This window comes from Rhinolophus ferrumequinum, chromosome 7 (assembly GCF_004115265.2).
Source record: "Rhinolophus ferrumequinum isolate MPI-CBG mRhiFer1 chromosome 7, mRhiFer1_v1.p, whole genome shotgun sequence".
Taxonomy (NCBI): Eukaryota; Metazoa; Chordata; class Mammalia; order Chiroptera; family Rhinolophidae; genus Rhinolophus; species Rhinolophus ferrumequinum.
The window spans coordinates 39,238,291-39,256,890 of NC_046290.1; the positions used below are offsets into that span (position 1 = coordinate 39,238,291).

The 18,600-nt window shown below is 43.7% G+C and overlaps 1 pseudogene; it reads right to left on the reverse strand.

Annotated features, from left to right (window-relative positions):
• Positions 1-17,257: 17,257 nt before the first annotated feature.
• On the reverse strand, positions 17,258-17,353 carry LOC117025415 (uncharacterized; annotated as a pseudogene).
• Positions 17,354-18,600: the final 1,247 nt, after the last annotated feature.

Here is an 18,600-nt window from a genome sequence, read left to right on the forward strand (position 1 = left end):
TGGCACCAGGCCTCTTCACGCTTACTCTGCTTGTTTAGTAATTTGTTTGTAATGTTGCTTGGCTGGTTTCTAGGACCACTTTCAGGTCTCAGGCTCTCTTACATACTGTACCTAGGATGTTATCCTGCTTTCTCATCTTGTTTAAATGACTCTTTCTCAAAGAAGCCTTCCTGTACCCCCAAGACAGGGTCACAGATGGTCCTTCCTTTCATGCTCTCATATCACCCTGAGCTTCTCCTTTCTAACTCCAACCACAATATTAATTGCATAGTAATTTTTAATTTAAAATCTGTTTTTCCCATTTAGATGTAAACTAGTCCTATTTTCTACTGTGTTTCCCCGAAAATAAGACTGGGTCTTGTATTAAGTTTTGCTTCAAAACACACATGAGGGCTTATGTTCAGGGGATGTCATCCTGAAAAATCATGTTAGGGCTTATTTTCCAGTTAGGTCTTATTTTCAGGGAAACATGGTAGCACAATGCTTGGCACCAAGCAGACTCTCAATGCTTGTTTGGTGAATGCATGTGAGTCAAATCGAAGGGATTTTATTTATTTATTTTTGTAAACAATAAAAAGTATGCAGGCCATGAGTCTGCGGAAGGATTAAGCTAAACTAATAAATACAGCAGGGCACAAGTGAGTTAGTTCTTCTGAAAGAAAGAAGGAATTCTGGAATGTGGAGGAGTTTTCAGGCAACCATACAACTGGCGACTTGACTTTCTGCAATTCCGTTGGGAGTAGTTTGGGTGTATTTCATATAGTACGTGACTGTGTATCAGTGGCCTCCAAAAGCAGGAAGAGGAGATGTGCAGACAGAATGAGAGCAACTCCAGAGAACTAGATGCAGGGTTCCACAGGTGCAGATCAGTATATCTGCTGCCCAGTCAGAAGCGATACTGAGACTTTTGCCCAGTTGGGAAGCAAATTCATATTAAGGCAGGGCCCTGGCTTGCTTTCCAATGTCCACTGTTTCTGGGCTTTGGAAATGCTTATTAAGTCCCTTCACCTTCAGTTGCCTCACCTGTAAATGAGGACATTACCTATCTCGGCTATCAGCCACAGCAATTAAGATGTACTGGTCGAGCAAGGCCTTTGTAGATTGCAAAGTACCCTACAAGTATTTGAGTTGCTGTTACTATCTGTCCTAAGCAGATTTCCCCCCACTGTCTGAGATGCACCTAGAAACACTGGTGACAGCCTACACTCTGTAACATGCAACAAGCATTATTAAGCACCTGCTGCATGCCAGGAGCTCTTCTCGGTCCTGAGAATGTAGGATGAACAAAGCAAAGCAGGTGGTGGTAAGTGCTATGAAGCTAACTAAAGCGGGGGAAGGGGTGAGGGAAGGATGGAGGTGGAGAGTGTGCTATTTTAGCTCGGGCTGTCGGGGCGGCAGTGACAATTGAGTAGATATCTGACAAAGTGAGCAAATGAGCCACACAGATAATGTATCAGGATATGTGTGTGGTTGTTATTTAATTTAATCCTTTCAATAATCCTGAAAGGCAGATATTTTTATATAAGAAGAAATGGCAGCATGGGAAAGTGAAGCAATGCGCCCCAGTTCATACAGCCGGGGAGTGCAGAGACAGGTCCACATCCTCTCCATCCCATTCTCACCCTGGCCTCTCTCTTTTCAGCCTCAGCTGTGTGATTCTGTCCTCCTCTTTCTCTTCCCACCATGGTTACATGATCTTTTCTTCAATTTTCTCTGTATCTCCCTTAAAAAAATGGACAAAGAGAAGAGGGAATGAAGAAAACCAGTAACTTGATGTACACATATTCTCACTGACAATATTGAGTTTAAATTCTAAAACATATATTAACTCATGTGCACCCACTTTTCTCCAGCTCCCTGCCACCTTCCCGATCCAGGCTATCACCATCTCTTGCTAGCAGAGTCTCCTAGCTGCTCTCTCTGCTTCCAATTCATCCTCTGAGCAGCAGCTAGGGAGATCTCTTAAAAATGCAAATTGGATCATGTCACTCTTAAACCCTCCAGTGGCTTCCCACTTGCACTCAGAATAAAATTCAAACTTCTCACCCTGACTGGAGCCTGGCGTGATGCGGCCCCTGCCTACCTTTCCAACCTCATCCTGTCCCATTTCCCGCCTTGTGCAGTCAGGTCTTATTTCAGTTCCTCAAACATGTCAAGCTCTTCCCTGACTCTGTATCTACCTAACTTTTCTTCATTATTCAGTCTTCAAATTAAATGTCACTTGTGCAGATAAGCCTCCCCTAGTCACCAGCCTAAATTAGGTCTCACCTGTTATTCCCTTTCCACCTCCAGAGCCTCTGATAGACTAAGAAGCCAGGAGGACAGAGGCTGGCTGTGGGAGGCGGGCTTCACCATGGACCCAGTGATCCTGCCTCCTGGTTTTCACGCCCTTGGGTAATTCCCTCCCCTTGAGTGTCATCTGAACCCAGTGATTTGATTCGCATCAGTAGAATATGGCAAAGGTGATGGGATGTCACTTCTGTCATTAAGTTACAAAAGATTGTGACCTTTGCCTTGCTGGCAGACTCTATTGCATTCTTGGCTGATACACTTTGATGAAGCAAGTTTCCATATTGGAAAGATCTGCGTAGCAAGGAACTGGGGGCAGCTCCTCTCTCGTCAACATCCATTAAGGATCTCAGGCCCTCAGTCCACGCCCTCAAGAAACGGAGGACTTGAAACTGAGTTCAGAAGCAGGTCCTTCCCCAGATGAGCGTTCAGGGGAGACCACACTCTGGGCTGACACCCTGACTGTAGTCTAGTGAGAGAGTGTGAGGCAGGAGACCCCACTAAGCCATACACGATTTCTGATCCACAGAAACTGAGATAATAAATGTGTGTTGTTTAGGCTGCTAAGTTTTGTTATATAACAATAGATAACTAGTAGACTGTCTGGGCATTCACTCATAAACATTGGTTGAATGAAGGAATGACTGCTTTTCTCATGCCTTGGATGTCCTGAGCAGAGTTGGGGACAAAGTAGCCAAACATACCAGGATCAAACCTCTAATCCCTATAACTCTCAGCTCTCACAGGGCTTCTCTCCCAGGTCGCATAGCAAACTCTGAAGAGAAGGCCTGTTGGCTTCCTGAAAAGCTACTTTTAAACGAATGACCTTACCTTTGAACTTTCTCAGGACTACCTCTTTACCCTACTAGGATCCAGTGGTCTCCTAATAAGATGAATTTCTAAACCCAACATGCATAGTTTCCAACAACGCATGAGTTCTCCAACTGTACAAACAACTCCGTCCTTTTCCCTGGTTAGCAGTGACGCCACACTCATGTGATAATGCCCCCAAAATGACAAATTCATGGCTTATGAGTACAACTCATGAATACACAGGATGCCATATAAAATAACATAAATGGTTTCTAATAGAATTCATACTTCCCAAGGCGGTGCAGCTTGAGGCAATGATTGCACTTCCTGGGAGATACAAATTCCTTTGCCCTTAGCCTCATGCCAAATAACTCTCCCCCCACAAAAAGGACACATACCAATTACACAGAAATACACTGCCTGCCGTAGCTCATTGACTAATTGACGATCAGTTTAAAACTTCAGCAAAATATCTTAAAACTTAGGCATCACATTTAGCAAGGAAACCAATTTTGTTTATCTCCTCATTTTGGTCTGCCTCATTGGCAAAGTTGTATCATGGTTCGTAAGTAAATGACTGTGCAGGCTTATTATAATGATCAATGGGAAAGGAACAGCATTCCATCATACCATATAGCATTTCCATCTCTAATTTCTGTGATTTTATTAAGAACAATTACAATATTATATCCATTAATATGATGCAAAAATAGAATGCAGCCATGTGAATAACGTTTATCGCTAGTGTGGTCTGTTAAGCTCAGGGTACAGCCGTCACTGATTCCTTTCTCTTGCTCTTCTGCCATGTGGCCTTTCCCGTCTCTGTGCCCCTTACATTCTAATCCAGGCATATGCACCCTGAGTCTGTGCTGTACCTACACGCGTTCCTCATGCCTCACAAGTAAGTTGTGGGCAAAAGCCAAATCCTTGGGAATCATTCCTCACTATATTCTTTCTATTTACAAATCACTATTAGAGACCTAACTTTTTATGAAGCTGTATGAGCCCAACTCTCCCTTAATCTCATTTCTAATCACCTCGATTATTTCAGGAGTTGACATACAACTACAAACTTTTGTTCTGGATTTTCTAGGATAGTCCAATCTTATAGGGGAAGTACATCCAAATTTCAAACAACTGGTTTATAATTAAATATCTGGTATGTGACTCATTCACACTTTGGAGCTTGCCATTATGGGTGGTGCAGAACAAATCTGCAGGAGGATAGCATTATAAGAGGGCAATCTCTGTGGGATTGTGGGACTGGCATTTCATCTGGTTACAATCAAAGAATGTCCAACCAGGAGTGGCTCGACAATTAGGGAATTATTTCTCTCACAGAACAAGGCTTCCAAAGGCAAGAAGAAGTCAGGGGTTGGTGGTTTGGCTCAGGGATTGCATCGGAGACCCACCTCCTTTTGTTTTTCTACTCTTCCATCGTTTGCATGTGGCTGGTTGCCTCATGTTCTGGAAATGACTGCTGTAGGAGTGGTGAGGGGTCTGCAGCTGTGGCTCATGTTTCTATCAGGAAAGCATAAGCTCTGCCTCAAAAACCCTCTTCAGACATCAGCTTAGTCTCATTAGCTAAAAGTGGGTCACATTGGCCACACCTGGCTACAAGGGAGGCCTGGAAACATTATTTAGCTGGGCACAATGCTGTCCCTAATCAATCAGGGTTTTGTTAGCCAACAGTACGTGGGTTCTAGAGGGGGAAATGACTGAGTCTGGCATAACTGGGGAAGGTCTGAGAGAGGAGGGTCTATCTAAGCTGGAATGTGAGGGATACGTAAGATTTAGACAGGAGACAGGAGAGGAAAAGAGATCTTGGGTAGAGTTATAGTGCGACTAACTTTGGGAGAGGAAGTCATAGCAGCACGTCTGGAATACTGGGAAAACACTGCTCCAGGAAAATTTTGTTCTGGGATGTTGGAAAGAAGTCGGCTCAGTGAGGTGTGTCTAGTTCCCAGAGAACTTCTCACCCTCCCTCATCCCCAGTACAATGCCCGTCACGCTCCCTCCCGAGGCCTCCTTGGTCAGATTCAAGTGGACTTTCTGATCAAAGAGAACAAAATCTTAAGGGGATTCTGCTTCTTGCACATTGATCTTTCCCCTAAAGTCATTGATTTTCAATATTGGCTACATATTGGAGTAACTAGGGAGAAGTTTTGAAAATCCCAATACCAAGTCCATTTCCCAGACTAATTACGTCAGACTCTGGGGGTTGGGTCAGTGATGTGCTGGGGGGAGTTTAATAACTGACTTTTTCCAAAAAATAAACACACCTATATATAAATACATAAATTTTATAAATTATACATTTTACTGATATAAGGGATGTGTAGCCAACACCTTACAAATGATAATAAAATATACAACACTCTTTATTATGGAACTCTCTTAAGCCCATTGATTCTCAGATAATGCTTTTCTGTTTTTTTGCTGAACTCCCATGTCTGCCGTTCACCTATGGCTGCAATTCAATCACGAGTTCACAAAATTAGACTGCAAATGAAAGCTTGGTTACTGTCCACATTCAGCCATTGACTCATGAGTGTGCTTCTAACATGAATGTTAGGATATTTTTGTTCACATGGACAAAGAAGATGAACATGAAACAATGAAGATGTATTTCACTTGTTCATCAGTGAGGTAAGAGACTTCTTTGTTGATGGGATCATGTTTTCAAATACTGGAAGGATACTCCCTCAACTTTCTGTGCCATTCACAATGTAACAGTTATAGACGTGCTACCCTTTTAAGTTTAATTTACATTATTAACATCTTAATCCATCACTTTCTTAAGTCTAGACCAGGGGCTGGCAAAGTTTTTCCGTAAAGAGCCAGATAGTAAATATTTTATGCTTTGTGGACCACAAATGGTTTCTTCCTTCTCATCCTCCTCATTTTTTTTTTTTAAACAATCCTTTAAAAATGTAAAAACGTACGGGTTATACAAAAACAGACTGCAGGCCAGATTTGGCCTGTGTGCTGTAGTTTGTTGACCCTTGATCTAAACACTCAACACAACAAATGAAGCCCTGTTTTATAGTGTTTGTTAATTTCTGTGGTATAAATAGTGTGTAAGTCGTCAGTGTGACAGCACTGAACATGGAGTTGGGAAGAGATGCATTACAACACATCATTATATGGTGTTTCCACCTCAATAGACAACCCCAAGAGCACAGATAGTAGTAAAATAATTAGAAAGTGATGCATTTTGAGTATTTATTACCTCTATTTTTAATAAGCCTTATTTAATTGTAAGGTTATATAATCTAATTTTGAACAATGCTGTGTTTAACCGCAGGCTCTGAAAATTTAACCGTCTCTTTGTGAGATGGTTAAGAACTGGCTCTAGCGCACCACTCGATGGGACCCAGGATTCTTTATTTTTTACTATTATTTTATTTTCATTATTTTAAAAGTAGACTTTGCTGTTTAGAGCAGTTTTAGGTTCATAGCAAAACTCAGAGAAAGGTACAGAGATTTCCCATGTACCCCTGGTCCCCACACACGCACAGCCTCCCCCATTATCAACACCCCGCCCCAGAGCGGTGCATTTGTTACAATTGCTGAACCTGCAGTAACATAGCACAATCACCCAAAGTCCATAGTTTACACTAGCGTTCACCCTTGGTGTTGTACCATCTATGGGTTTGGAAAAATTTATAATGACCTAAAAATCCTGTGGTCCACCTATTCATCTCTCCCTCACCCCCCAACCCCTGATTTTAGTTTCTCCATAGTTTTGCTTTTTCCAGAATGTCAAATAGTTGGAATCATACAGTATACAGCCTTTTCAGACTGGCTTCTTTCACTAAGTAATATGCATTTAAGTTCCCTCCATGTATTTTTATGACTTGATAGCTCATTTGTTTTTAGTGAAGAATAATATTCCATTGTCTGGATATACCACAGCCTCTTTATTTTTTTAAAGCTCCGCAGGGGATTCCAATGAATAGCCACTGCTCTCAGTACATCTGGCCCCTTTAAGACTGGAGCTGAAGGCAAAGGGGTGTGGTTTCTTCCAAGTCTGTCAATCACATTTTTTGAAGTCTCTGGTTAATATTCATAAGCTTCTCTCTCTGCCTATCCCACTATCCCAGTAAGGAACTCCTGCCTTGTCCCATGTGAGTTCCTGCTGCCCCTCCAGCTTGACCAGGCGTCTTTGGTTGCCTGCTTTAATGAACCACCCTGGCTACCTTTCTGCTTAAGCAAAGCATTAGCTGGAATATGTATTTGAAACTTGTGGGCTGCATTCCCCAGCCTTCCTCCTGGAACTAGTACCTGGCACACAGTCAGAGCACAATAGATATTAGAAGACTGAGCCTTCCAAGGTCACCCCAGGTTTCATCACGGCTCCATGGGCAGTTGAGGCCAGATCACGGAAGGCTTTTTGCAAGTCATTTGCCTGTTTGATCTCACGTCCATTACCCTCCCCTTCCCCTGCTCTGAACCTCAAGGTAATGAGCCCCTGCAGGTGTCCATGGCACCTGGCATTTGTGTAGTGTGGTCTGGGGAAGATTGGAGAGCAACAGGAGAAAAGGAGCCGGGATATTCCTCAATCTTTCTTCCTGCCTTGGACAGCGTCACCGCGGTGGCTGCAGTTCCTTTCTAGCCTCCAGCCCCCGCCCAGCAGCACCTTGTGATTTTACACCCTCCAGGTGGCTCTGGCTCCTGGGCTCTTCCTTTGTCCCTCCAGCCCCAGGTGCTGGCTTCCCACTGGTGCTCATCTTTGGCTGGCCTTACGATCCCCCTCATTCTTTCAGCTCTTCCAACAGCTTTGTAACAACTCCCCTGTGTTAAATTCCTTCTCTTAAGCTCTTTTCTTAACAGACCTTGTCAGATTCAGCCTAAAGTGTTTTCCTGAGGATTCTGGGCTTCATACTTATGGAGGTTGGTTGGACACCATTAGAGGTTTTTGAGGAGAAAATGGATAGATCAAATGGAAGAAATGGGTGTTTTGGGAAGACTCATTTAGCAGAGCTGGAGAGAATGAACTGGAGGTTCTATGGATCCCCTAAAAGATTTGTAGACAGCTTTTAGGAGTCGGTGAATACCCTACAACTCTGAAAAGTTTTGTGTATAAGTGTGCACATGAATTTTTTCTAGGGAAAGAGTCCATATCGTTCATTAGATTTTCTATGGGATTCCAAAATGTGTTAAGAACTACTGAGCAGAAGTAGGAAGACCAGTTAGGAAGTTAAGTAATTCAGTGTATCAGTCAGGGTCCCTGAAAAAAATAGAATTTACTAAGATCCAAGATGGTTCCAATAGTGACTTTAAAGAAGGAACTATTGTTAGAAGAATGGACAGGGTTAGGTGAACAAACGAGAGACATGGAGGCACTCAGAGATTAGCCACAGTGGGAAGCTGTTATCCCTTAGGACTAAAGGGCAAAGGACAGGAAATTAAAAGGGCCCAGGATAACTATGCCCTGGAAGAGAAGTGACGGAGGGACCTGCCTTTTCAGAGATGGGAAATCAAAGTGGAGAGTGAGGAAGGAAGACATACTCTGGCCTCTCTCCTCCCATGCTCTGATCGAACATTGACCATTGTCAGTCCCTCACGCTGGTCAACCACTAAGGGAGCCTGGGTGATGTGGTCTGCAGGGCCAGAGCAGGGCAGCAAATGTGGGGAAATGCATGGACTGGGAAAGAACACTGTAAACAGGGATTAACCCACACACAGAGAATACATTCCCTAGAACTTCCAGAATTTGTCCAAGACGGGAATTGACAAGTCCTGTTGGGTAGCTCCAGGCATAGTCCCTCGTTCTCTGATTTCTGGATTCTGCCATTCATCAGACCCTCCTGCACTAATGTGGGCCTGCCCAGTAACGCCAGAGAAAGAGAAGCAAAATACAGAGAATTTTTGTCGTTATTGGTAACTTTGTCCTTCTCCTGCCGCTAACACGCTCTTTGACACTGGAAGTCACAAATGTCTGCAAGCCTCCTGGATCCATAAAGTCCGGACAATGCATCTGATGTTCTCTGTGGTGCCTCTGGCTTGCAAGTTTTATGATTTTGTAAGGGGGTCTTTGGCTTCTTCCCTATGATGGCAGTTAGCGTTCTGGCTCCTTCCAAATACGCGAGCAGCCCTCTTTTGCCTACCGCTGTCTGCAGTGGTTTGAAGGCTGGTCAAGAGCAAGGGCAACAGAGCCCTGTCCTTCCAAGGAGCAGACTGCAGCCTATTAGCATTTTATTGACTTTGGCTCTGCTGTTCGTTGTGAGGATTTATAGTGAAATGCTTTCCTATACATTTGAGTCAAAGTGTTGTCCAGGCGAAGGAGCACTTGGAAGATATGCTTGCGTTCTAGTCTGTGTTCTAGAGACAGACCTGATATAAAGAAACACACCCAGCAACTCTGCTTCCTAGGTGGGTGGAGGGGACTGAGGAGTGTTGCTGAAGGGGGCTCACTTTTGTACACATTTCGGAGGTTTAATTTTATTAGCCAATGCAAATGATCTGCTCCACACATGTAAAACAAAAGGACAAGAAAATGATCCCTGTGTCAACATCAGGATGTCTGGCTTAAAATCCCATTCAAATAGCTCCCTAAAAATGATCAGACACTGAATACATTATTTTTCTGACTTTGACAAAACCAGGCTGCACAAAGAAGCAGCCCCATGAGGTTACGGATAAACCAACCACGTTAAAACTTCAGCATTTTCATGTCAGTCACAGATTTTCTTAAGGGCCAAGTCACTGTTTAAGGACTAATGTGTTTGGAGAGGGGGAAAAAAATCACACTGTGTTATTAGGCAGAATCCCCTTTATATACAGGGATTGGATCGGTTTGACCCTGATTGTGTTGCCTGCTTTATTGTCCTACTTCAAACACGGGGCCCTGGGCATCATCTTAAGGAAGGGCTGATTGAACTGTCCGCCTGACACTTGTCAGCTGTGGATAATACGGGTTTCAGTCCGTCATGCTCACACATAAATGAACCATGACAGAGATAGACTGTTGAATAGAAAAAAGCAGTTTTACTGTGGATAACCTTTCTTGAATAAATGCAACAAATAATTAAGCCTGAAGAAGAGGACATGTACCTGAGGAAAGCAGTGATGTTCAGAAGCAACTGGTTATTATCTTTTGGGGTCTCAAAAATTGCCCCTTTATCAGGGTATGTGATTGAGAGAAAGGGGAACAGTGCTATGAGTACAATAAAAATGATGGCAGTTGAGTCCATGCAGTCTTCTATACAACATCACATAACAAAACCCAGTTACCACTCACCAGGATTAAAAAAGGAGGCATTGTTTGTGTACCAAATGGAATCCACAATTGTTCTTAGAAAATGGTGGCACACATCTTAATTAAAACAGCAGAAAAAGAATCTGAAACTTTATTTCTCTAAAACCTCTCTCTCGCTCTCTCTCTCTCTCTCTCTACACACACACACACACACACACACACACACACACTCCTGGTAGAAATTGTGGAAACTCTACATTTCAATCAGGGTAGTCAAAAGAATGATTTGAATTTACAGGCCTGTAATTGGAACAAATTGGAAACAAAAGAAGAGCTCGTTTAAGCCACGTGATGTGGCCACAGTGCTGCTGTGTACAGTATGCTAGAAAAAAAAAATTCATGTTTCTTTAAAGCAAAGCTAACTCCACGGCAGGCTCCAAGCAATTTGCATAAATGTCTCTACCATGATTTTTTTTTTATTTATGGGCCCTAAGTTTCTAATTAAATACTAATTAATACTATCACCAGAATTGTCTCCCATCCCCAGCTCTTCATAGCTTTGTCACTTTGATTAATACACAGTCATTTATTAACTTATTTAACAAGCTGGGGTGCCTCATGACAAACTAGATTAAATTATCCTCATAACAGTCTCATTACTGAAAAAAGGGAGTTTTAAACTTAATAAAAATTATCCTCAATAATGTTAAAGCTTTTTTACTGCACCCTTAAAAGATAGAAATAGGTTTCTTGTTTGATTTATAATATATGGAGTTGTATAAAGCATTCATTAATAAAATTTATAAGTTCATTTAAGCTTGCACATTACAGTAGTGCTGTAGCCTTGGGTGCTTATTATTTAACTTTTGCTGTAGTTATGAAGATAATTAATGTCCTGACCAGACAGGGACTAAAATACCCACTAGAATGAGATAATTAGAGACATAAATAATGTTTAGGTTCTTGTGTGCTGCTCTTTAAATTAATTGTTTTGTTTTCCACCCAAACTTGATAAAGAAGAAAATAAGAGTTTACTAGGGAACTGTACGATGAAGGCGAGATGTTTGTTTCGGTGGATGGGCAAAGGCTATGAAGCCTCCCAGTTTCTGGGTTGGAGAAGGGAGTGCCAGGGATTTCAGCTCTTTCTGGGGAAATATTGGGCCCTTGTCGCTCTCTGGCTCCCTCTAGTGGCCAGGTCCTGGAGGCAAGCACACCTTGCATCAAGGCCTGCTTTTTATTTAGCCCACTCAGGAACCGGAATGGGTGTGTCCCAAATGAAAACTGGAGGAAGTCTCCTTATTAAGTGCTGGGGTAAGCTTCTAGTTTTAGGCTCCGAGGAGAAGAAAAGCCCTAGAATGCGCTGAATGAGCCTATGGCAGCAAATCTTTCATGCTGACGAGGCAGAACACAGGAAGTTGTGGCTCAGGCCCTGCTAGCTTCGAAACAAATATGTACAAATACTTTGAAATGTACAAGGAGTGCAGACCCTTGGTGGGGCTGTGTGTTACAGTAGGCACTCCCCATGTTCTGAGGGCATATTCTCCTCTCGTTTTCAGTTTCTTGCTAAAATAGCACTGTCGTTATGGACCCTAGGTAATCTGGGGAGAGGACGGTTACAAGTGCTTCTAACGATGGGCTAGTTAAGTTCCCTTTTGATCTCTGCTGTCCTGAGTCTTTGGGAGGGGCTGCTGGAAAGGGGCAGGAAAGCCCTGGTCACAAATAGGGAGCTGACACCCTGTGTGGACAACACTTTACAATTTACAAAGCCCTTTGGCATATATCATCCTTAGTCCCTCCAGAATCCTGTAAACCCAGCGGGGGCACTGGTGCCATGGTAGCTGAGCTGTCACCTGGGGCTTTGGATTTGCAAACTGGCCAGTTGGTTACTTCTTCCCTGGGAAGGGCACATGGCTCCTTTTCTTTTGATTTCCTATGTCCTTCCTACATTTCTGTATCGTGCCTCCATTTCTCCTCTCTCACGCCCTCCTTGTCTCTCTCGCCGTTCCCTTTTATCCTTGATTCAGAGCAGAGATAACAATAACTCTACTTGTTCACATATGAAAATAGCTCACTTGTCAGAGCTGCACAGGGCCTGGTGCCACGGATATTCTGTGAGCAGAACAGCTCAGAGAATTTCCTTTGGGTTTAGAGTGCTTCACGGTCATAGGCATATCCCATTCACATCTCATCCCTGGCTGGTAAGTAGATGGCAAATGTTTTTATTTTTTTATTAGGTTGGTGCAAAAGTAATTGCGGTTTTTGCAATTTTTTTTTTTTATAACCTTTTAAACTGCAGTTACTTTTGCACCAACCTAATATAACTCTTGTTTAGCATCGATTAAGATTTCCATATTTGCAAGTCTTTTAGTGGAGACCTATTAGTAGATGGTGGCTTTGGCCAAAAATAGATCAATATTAAGCCAAATCTCAGCTTCCTGATATACTTGGTTTCCTCCTGGCAACTTGGAATTCAGTGTATTAAGTCCCCAACATGTCCAGTATTCCTTTTGGGCAAGTAGGCCAACTGAAATAAAGTGGGGCCTCTAGGAACCCCGTGAGATGGCATAGATTAAAGCAAAAGCACAGTAAGGTAGGAAGGAGATCGAGGGCAGTAGTGGAAGGTGAAGGACCAGGGGGCCTTGTTTCCGCCCAGGCCCTTCCACTTGCGTCCCCACTGGCTTCATTAAGGTGACCCGAGGAGTGGGAGGGTGAAGAGAGAGATGGAGAGAGGCCGAGGATTAAGGACACGTGGTTCTGGAGAATAGAGGAGAAGTGACTGCTTTTTAGTGGTTCTCAAACCTTGATGGATGAAACAAGGCTTAAATGCAGATTCCCTGGCTCCGGTGTAAGCATTTCTGATTCAATCTGTCTGAGGTTGAGGAATCTGCATTTTTCACAAACATGTAAGTGACCCTGACGCAGGCAGGAGGTTATGAAATACTGGGCTAGGAAAGGGAGAAAGAGAAGATGAAAGAACTGACAGGAGGCAAGGGAATTTTGCCCACATCCTATTTTCCCGCTGAGAAAGTGCTAAAGCTGTGCTGTGTCCTTCCCTGCTGACCTTGGGATTCATCTCCAGGTGGCAAGCAGCGGGCAGGGAGGGGCAGAGAGTGCAAAACTTCCCTCAGGGCCAAGAGGAAAGTTTGGCCACCAGGCTGCTACACTGCTCCTTTAAGATTTGTCACTTTCCTGCTTCCCTCTTCCCTCTGACAGCTGAGGAGTCCTTCCCTGAGGGGGAGTCTGAAGGAAATGGGGGTGTGGCTGTGCCCTGAGCCTGGCTGCTCCTAGCATTTGGGTGAAGAGAACACTGTCTGGAGGGGCCCTCTTTCCTGCCTCCATAGCAATCCTCTTGAATAGTCTAGGTGTGAGACGGCTTTAGTGAAGCTGCCTCAGGCACACTGCTTCTAGCCGGGGTCCTCTGGGGAGTGTCTGGCTTCTGAAGGGGTAGTCTATCGTTTGGGTCACAGTGGGCAGACAGGTGCTGGGATCCTCACGTGGCTTCAGAACTAAGCATGCGCCCAGTCAGGACCTCCTGACCCATTGGGGCTTTTTCTATGTGCTCTTCATGCCTTCACAACAAGGGATGCAGATGCCACATCTGTACACGATTCAATGCAACACTCATGTGTCACCGGCAAGCACCTGGCTCTGTGCTGGGTGCTGGCAACACAAAGACGGAGGAAACTTTCTTGCCAATTCAATTGACTTTACCCCTTGAGGCTATCAGTGACATTGCCCAGAGGAGAAAGGGTAAGTCCAGAAAGGTTACCTGGGACCCAGCTGGTCCCCAGGATCATACAGTCACCCGACAGAGAGCAAGACACTCGAGGCGAGGTGGATTCCGGGTTGGTAGATGGGTTCAGGGTTGGTATTGCAGGGTGGATGTGACAGAGGGCAGAGAGTGACAGGGCTTAGGGCTGTGGTTCCCAAACTGGGGTGTGCGTTCCACCAGGGTCTCTGTAAGATGATCCCCTGGGGGTGTGCAGAGAATACTGAAGCTCTTACTATATTGGCCTTTTAAAATCTTGTCATACATGCCTTTCTATTTTTGTGGTATGTTTTAAATGAAGAAAGTATCAGTCCAGTAGTAAAAGTTATGCGATTTATGAATGAATGAATAAATAAACAAACAAATAAATGGCAGAGATATGGGCTCAATTGTTTTTCTTGTTCCACTGTTAGATGTGCATTATGAAATTCATAGACCATTGGTTTAGAGCATTGTGAAAAGAGTGGTTGATGTTCTGGGCTCTAACATCTAGATTGGATGGGGACGGAAACAAAACCTCGGGAGAGCTAAGAGAATGGAGGGTGGAAAGGCTCAAGGCGATTGAAAGTCAGGTTTAGTAGATTTAAGGGAACAAGGTCTCAGGAGAGGAGGTTGTGGCCAGAGAGCAGGACGAAGATTGAGAATGCCTCCGGTGGGACAATGCTAGGTGATTCCAAAATCCAACTTGTGACCAGGGGAGGGAGGGACTGACACGGAGGGAGGGCCAGTCTATTGTTGTCCACACAGATGTCAAAGTGCCTGAGTTGATGGCGAACTCTAGGACAGAGAAGAAGATGGTAGGCTACCAAGATGCCAGTGGGAGGTCCGGGGGTGGTGGTGGGTAACCAGGTGGCGTAGGAAGAGAAGGACTTACATGACTGTAGAAGACTAACAGTGCCTTTGAAGGGTAAGGAGGACACAGATTTTCCCTCTCCAGGCTCTGGGAGTCTGAGAGCAGTGGAGTAGGAGGAGAGGATGGTGCTCAAAGGAAACAGGAAAAGAAGGGAACGCTCCCTGCCCCCAGGCTACAGTTGAAGGGGCATTGCTCACCGTGAGACAGAAGCTCCAGAGGGCACTGCAAAGGCTCTGGAATGAGGGATGCATGGGAGTAGGTGTCAGAGGAGAAGATGAGAGCAGGCTGGAGGTGAGTCTGTGGGAGAAGGAGCACCGCCTGTGCTCAAGGCTCCCCCTTTCCAACGGGGGTGTGCTGTTTCAAACGCTGTTTGGTGGGTTGTGGAAAAACTTTGTAAGCATAGCTGGCATTTTCTTTTTTTTTTAAGGAATGTCTTTTTATTCAAAACACCAATTTTTTTTTATCTGTGGGCATTCACAGTGACAGCCATAAACCATCATGTATTTTGTCAACTGAAACCCATAACCTTTTCTTTCGTCTTTTTTTCCAAGTGATTTCTCTGAGGTTATTGGTGAGAAACACAGCTTTGAGCTTCCTGTAACAGTTCATTAATAGTGATAATGTACTATTTTAGGAGTTAGAACATGCCACCTCCGCCCACTCTGCCCATGTCAGGGGTCCTCCCCCTTTTTAGGATTTTCGTGATAAATTCTGCTCTGTTTCACCCAGCAGCAGCAGCAAGGAAGAAGCCCCTTATGACCTTAGCAGTGCCAATGATGCCTTTTTCTACTCTAGCCACAAAATCTCGAAGTGTAGCATCACAACCAACTTCTGAAGGGCTTTGCCTAATGTCCTCATCTGTCAAGGAGCCTTCTAACTGTCCTTCTTGGCAAGGTCATTGCACATAGTTTGAATATTTTCAAAAAGAATTTCTATGTCACTTTTTTTTTTAATGTCACTTTTTTTTTTTTAATCTTTATAGTTGGATTTGGTGAGTCCAAAGCTGGAATACACTGAAACCAATCCCAATCACCTCCTAGAAAAATGCCTTCTTCAGAGGAAACTGGAGCACCACCGAGTGCATCTGGAATTCCTTTCCATTCTCTCTCCCTCACTTGTCCCACCAGCCTTCATCATGGCTATTGCATCTGAACGTTTTGCCTTATGTTCGTTCATTCAGTCCTTCCTCTTCATGGTCACTAGTACCAGCCTTGCATAAATATGGTTTTTTTTTTTCCAATTTGTGACTCATCACCTTTCCCTTTCAACAGCATGGAATTACCTTTGGTCTCAACGACCTCTACTTTTCTGAGGCTGAACATCTTCAAGATGTAGCGTTAACCCTGCCTCTCCAAACACCTACAAAAGCATTTTTAATAAAAATGAGACAATTCCAGGGTTTAGCTTTTCTTTATTGTACCAAATTTATTCATAATACATTATGCAGGTGTTTTGATGAGAATCCAGAAACATCTTGAGACACCATATTTCTCTGAAATGTGAGAATTTAAGACCCTTGCTGTTCCAGGACAAGTCTTGTGTGTAGAGCTTTCTGTTGTATTCATTTGCATTAGTTCCTTCACTTCTCAGAACTCTGTCAATTAGCAACAGGTTGATCTTGCAGGTGAGATAACAGAACCCAGAGAAAATGCACCCAAAGTCACTGCGGGGACAGAGTCCCAGAGAGCAGTTTCCAGGCTCTCGACCTCATGTGGAAAGGTGCTGGCTCGGGTAGTAGATGGCCATCAGCTGTAACTAGTTGGCCATCATTTGTGACTAGTTGGCCATCAGCTGTAACCAGTTAGCCATTAGCCACTGATATAACTGCCATGGCTGAGCTGGCAAGTGCAGATTGCAGTTAGCAAGGAGTTGTGGGTTGGTTGGCAGAGAAGCAGATGGCGGACTGCGGCTCCTGCTTCCTGTGTCTCCAACCCAGCCACCAGCAAGACTGCAGTGGTATAACTCCCCTATTTATGGCTCCGTGGGTGTTCCTTTTCGGCCTCATCATATCTTGCATTCTTGTGTGGGGAGCGGGAGCTGAGACCCTGCATGACAGTCAGACACTTGGAAGACTGTGGAGACAGGACTAGACCCAGTGTTCTCTGTACTAGATCATTCTGCCTTTCAGAATTAAGCACAAATCAGACAATAAGATCATTCCTGATCACGTGCATGACAGGTTAGAGCTGGAAGGGCCCTTCTCTGTATCTAATTCAATTCCCATCTTCCTAGACATTCAGCCAGTGTACCTAATTAGAAAAAAATGCAAACTATTTGTATACTATAAATATTATCCTTGAAAAGAAAAGGAACATTTGGTAAATGTACAAAAAATATGGGGAAAATGTGCACGTTATCCTTGTGTAGGGGCCATGATAATCTTCTCTGTATTGTTCCAATTTTAGTATACATGCTGGCAAGCCATCTCCAGAATATTTTTAAATGAATATAGTGCAGTAGAAAATACCAAAGTGTATCACACACAATAAAGTTAAGCATTGTTTTGTGAGACTTTTGTGTTAGTTGCATATATGTGTAGACATTGTGAGTCCTGATATAAAATTATTTCATGCTGTGGATTGTGCTAACGAATGTTGAAAAGCCACTGGTATAGTAGAAAGAGAGTTGTAAAGTGGGTTCAATTACTTGATTCCAGTCATTGCTCTGCCAACAATCACCTGGTGAGCTTGGCCAAGGAACTTAACCCCTCAGGGCTTTCATTTCCTTATCTTTCAAATGAGTAGGTCAAATTCCGTGTTTTGAGATCCCTTCCTCCAAGATTGTATCAATCTGGGGATACTTTCACAGCATGGAGGGAACACAAAAGCCTTCCAAAGGAGGAAGATGGGTGGGGAGAGGTGGAAGAAGCAGAAAGGCAAACGGGAGCCAGGTGCAGTCACATGACTTAACCCCATAGCAAAGGTGAGGACTGCCAAACATACACACCTGGTGCTCATTCTTATTGCTTATCGTCATGCTGATAGCACTCCAAGACGCTGCTGCCACGTGGGTGTGAATGATGACCATGGTTAAGTCCAAATTGGAGCTTGTGGACATCAGTGGAGGTGAGGACTGCCAAACACACACACCTGGTGCAACGCTTGGCATTGCTAGGTGCTCAGAATCAGTTCTTGAAGACAAGCATGATGAATAGTCCAAGGGGGAAGCAAAGGAAAGGCAACTTAAACAGAACAGATTGAAACTTAGGAACCATATTCCCTCTGCAGTCTATGTGGCCCTGAAGTAATAAAGACCTTCCTTAGATAAAAAAGGAAGGGGAGCAATTTCAGGAAATATGCAGCATGAAATAATATAACTCCTTTTCTGGTGTAGACTGGCGCTTCGTTTTCTATAAAGAATAAGGACCTGTTATCATTTTCCACTCATTTGATGGATAAGAAGCAAAGTTAATTTCATGGTGGAGAAACACTCAAGAAGTTGCTTGATTTCTATTAATATAGAACACATCTTTGATACTAGCACATAGGATGTGTGTATGTACACACACACACACATGTGCACACACATGAGAGCAGATAAATGCATTAAATGCATAAATTATTTACTGGTCCTGGGACAGCACACAATATGACAAGAAATGAGATGTATCTGTGATACACAAGCATGCGTAGAAATTAAGGGAGTATTTTTCCCCCCTGGTAGAAACATAAT